Here is a 4,219-nt window from a genome sequence, read left to right on the forward strand (position 1 = left end):
AATAAGAGAGGAAAGATAAGACTAAGACCAAAAGCATAAACTAAGCATTTATTAAGCATAAAGGCCATGAAAAGAAGGTAAAAATAACCTAAATGCTCATCAAATGGGTGCCATTTATGACACCCATCAGCTCCACGGAACTCCTGTAATCTTGCTCCCAATGACCTACAATTCCACAATTTTCACAAAAAGCCTCATTAGCATTATTATTAATTGCTAAAACATTAGCTATATTTGCAGTACTAAGATTATCTAATTTTTGGCAAATAGAGGTTAATTGAGCTTGTAAAAAGGATACAAAGTCGACACTATGTTTCCCTTTGTTAGCAAAACCTCTGGGATTCCCATATTGGGAATTATGAATTGCCATATCTTCAATAACTTGACCTGCATCATCAACATTAAGGTTCATAAACCTCCCGTTAGCTGCAGAATCCAATATTGTTCTAGATGAATTTCCAATCTCATTGTAAAAAGCTTGGATTAACTGCCACTATGCTAAATTATGGTGGGGACACTCCCTCTGCAGATCCTTGAATCTTTCCCAGGCCTCATAGAAAGTCTCATATGGCTCTTGGGCAAAGTTTTGAATTGCACTTCTTAGTAAAATTGTCCTCTCTGCAGGGTAATATTTATTATAGAAATTTAAAACAAGAGTCTCCCAATTAGTTATACCAAGTACGGTTCTATTTAATCCATTATACCATAATTTGGCTTTTCCACATAAAGAGAAAGGTAAGAGAATCTCCCTGATTTGGTCCTGTGTGACCTCAGCTTGCCTGATGGTATTACAATATTGACAGTAGTATGCAATATGAAGATTTGGGTCTTCACCCTTAGCTCCACTAAATTTCTTCTTTTCTATCATCGTGATAAATTGGGGTTTAATCTCGAATTGTACCCCATCAAGAGCCGGAGTGGGAGTAAGGTGTGGAAAATCTGTAAGCGTCGGCTACGAATAATCACTGAGCTTCTTAGGTACCGCCATCTCTGATTCTGGATTTAAAGATACCTCTGAATCACTAGAAACAGTTGGAGGGTCTCGGCGATTATTGTTATCACCTGAACCCGCAAGGATTTGCCTGTAAAGATTCTTTTGTCTATGGAAAGATCGTTCTATCTTAAGATCTAACGGGATATAACCTGATTTGGAACACCTGGGCATAAATAAAGAACTAAAAAGCAAATATGAGACTTGCCTCAAAGAACTAACGTTCTCTGAGACAAGAAGAAATAACCTAGACTGCAAAAAAAAAAAAAAAAAAAAAAAAAAAAACAATCAGAATAAAAATAAAACCATTTCCCCGGCAACGACGCCAAATTTTGACAGGCTAAAGTCGTATCACCCAATCAAAAGTAATTCCTAAATCTTCTAACTAATGCAGATAGGGAAGTAGGGTCGAATCCATAGGGAAACTGGTCTTTCTATTCCTAATTAATTAAAGCAATCTAAATTATTAAGTAACCAATTTGTTATTAAAAAGTGGAACTAAACTATTAGGAGTAAAAGTGAGAAGGAATAAAAGTAGGAAGAAAATCAAGGGATAAAAGACCTAGGGCATAGGTTCACCGATAAAAAATATTCCAGGGTAAAATATAACAATCAATCATCAATGCATCAATTAATCAGATCATAAAGGGCTCTCGCTACTTATTACAATCACAGAATTAATCTACCCGTATTAAATCTCATCTCTCGAATCTCGACTTAACCATTTATAAATTAACCTGCCTATTGAAACTAGACCTAAACATCAATTCCCATCTTTCAAATCTCGAATCAATATTGTCAAACTCATGCATAAAATATCAGGCCTAATCTAGTCACAGAGCATTAAATCAATCAATAGAAAATTAATCTAGCATTGACAATCAACAACAATAAATTACCCCTTCATATTATTTATGGATCCCCATAAACCCTAGAAAGAAAACTACTCAAACATAATTAAATATAAACTAAACAAAGCAATTAAAGGAGACATGATGAAAGAAATAAAGTAAATAAATGAGATTAAAGTAGAAGAAATCGTTACCAAAGTAATTAGAATTAAGGAGTTGAATTAAGAACAAAATAGAAAACAAAGTTGTAGAGAGAGAAACTAATCTAAAACTAAGTAGAGAGAGAAAGTCTAAGAGAATAGAGATCCTAATCAAAAGCATTAAAATCGTATTTATAACAAAAATATTTACTCCTAATTAAAACTAAGATAAATCGTCGAAATCAGCTCCTAAAAACCTCGCGCTCGATCGGGCGAAGGGTCGCTCGATCGGGCGAAGGGTCGCCCGATCGGACCCCCCTTTTCCCATTATGGCCATCTCTCGCGCCCGGCCAGGCGTGAACTCGGGCGTGAACTAATCTTCCTCGCTCGGCCGGGCGCGCCTTTAGGCGGTGCCTATTTTGGCCGGGCTCAGACACTTTGGCAAGCTTGGACTTCTCGATTGGGCTCCGATTCTTTGGCCCAATCTGGATTTCCTCTTCAGGTCTTGAATACTCGGTCCAAATGCCTCAGAATCTCAAATGCTAATCCCTTAATCACCGGTTCGATGACTCTAACCGTCCCTGGGCTATAAAAACTGATCGTGCTCCTCCAATGCTCGTAGTCACCCCATAATATCTCGAGAAAATGCTCCAAAAGTGCGAATCCCTACAAAAGTCAACCAAAACTACGAAAACACTATAAAACACCAATTAGTAATAAAAGTGGCTCTAAAGAGCCAAAAACACTACCAATTATGACCAAGGGACGGGGGTAAAATACTATATAAAATGGACATAGCAGGTCCTTTGGTAAGGGTTTGGTAGTATTTTTGTTGTGGTTGTTGTGGTGCTTGTGGTTGTGGTGCTTGTGGAGTTGGGGGGTTTTGCATATTAGTGCTCCGGTAAGATAGGTATGGATAATTTTGTCAATAATCTTGGAATGCATTAACTTGCTCCACAGATGTCCTACAATCTTGTTCCCAACGACCTATAATTCCACAATTTTCATTAAAAACTTCATTAGTGTTATTATTAACAGCAGAAACATTAGCTAAAGTAGTAGGATAAACAGTACTAAGATTATCTAATTTCTAACAAATAGAAGTTAATTGACCTTGCATTAAGGATACGGAATCGACACTATGTTTCCCTTTGTTTACAAAGCCTCTATGATTATCGTATTAGGAATTGTGAATTGCCATCTCTTCGATAACTATTCCTGCTACATCTACTTGAAGATTCATAAATCTTCCATTAGCTTTTGAGTCAAGGATTGATGTAGATGAATTTCCAAGCCCATTTTAGAAGGCTTGGACTATCTTCCACTACGCTAATCCATGATGGGGACATTCCCTTCGCAAATCCTTAAATCTCTCCCAAGCATCATATAGACTTTCATCAGCTTCTTGGGCAAAATTTTGGATTGAACTCCTTAATAATGTTGTCATCTCTGTAGGGTAATATTTATTATAGAAATTCAAAGCAAGAGTATCCCAGTCAGTAATATCAAGTGCAGTTGTATTCAGTCCATTATACCACAATTTAGCTTTACCACAAAATGAAATGGGAAAAAGAATCTCCCTAGTTTGGTCTTGAGTAACCATAGTTTGCCTAATAGTATTGCAATACTGAAAAAAAAAATCCAAAATATGAAGATTTGGATCTTCACCCTTAGCCCCGCTGAATTGCTTCCTTTCAATCATAGTAATAAATTGGGGTTTAATCTCAAATTCCACTCCCTCAAGATTAGGTGTAGGAGTAAGATGAGGAAAATCTTGCAGGGATGGTTGCAAATAATTGTTAAGCTTGCGGGGTGGAGGAGGTGGTGGATTCGCCATCTCTGATTCAGGTTCTACAGAAACTTCCGGATTGCTGAATAAGATGGGGGTTTCAAAGGTGTATTACCCTCGGAAGTAGCTCGTATCTATTTGGAAAAGTTCTTCTGTCAATGAAAAGATCGTTCGATTTCAGGATCGAATGGAATGTAAGCTGATCTAGAACCCATGGGCATAAACACGGAACTAAACAAACAAATATCAGAAATTTGTCCCAAAGAACTTGCGTTCTCTGAGACGGGAGAAAATAATTTAGAGTACAAAAATAATTAGAAATAAAAATAAAACCATTTCTCCGGCAATGGCGGCAAATTTTGACAGGCTAAAGTCGTATCACCTAATAAAAAATAATTCCTAAGTCCTCTAGCTAGAGCAGATAGGGAAGTAGGGTCGATTCCACAAG

At 37.1% G+C, this 4,219-nt stretch overlaps 2 non-coding genes across 2 annotated transcripts; both read left to right on the forward strand.

Moving 5' to 3' along the window:
- Positions 1-500: 500 nt before the first annotated feature.
- On the forward strand, positions 501-607 carry LOC145608149 (small nucleolar RNA R71). The gene has a single exon (XR_014105738.1). It is a non-coding gene; the product is annotated as a small nucleolar RNA R71 (small nucleolar RNA).
- A 2,706-nt stretch (positions 608-3,313) lies between these two features.
- LOC145606741 (small nucleolar RNA R71) lies at positions 3,314-3,421 on the forward strand. Its single transcript, XR_014105424.1, has one exon. It is a non-coding gene; the product is annotated as a small nucleolar RNA R71 (small nucleolar RNA).
- The last annotated feature ends 798 nt before the right edge of the window (positions 3,422-4,219 follow it).

The sequence above is a fragment of the Chenopodium album genome, chromosome 2 (assembly GCF_948465745.1).
Source record: "Chenopodium album chromosome 2, dcCheAlbu1.1, whole genome shotgun sequence".
NCBI classification, from domain to species: Eukaryota; Viridiplantae; Streptophyta; class Magnoliopsida; order Caryophyllales; family Amaranthaceae; genus Chenopodium; species Chenopodium album.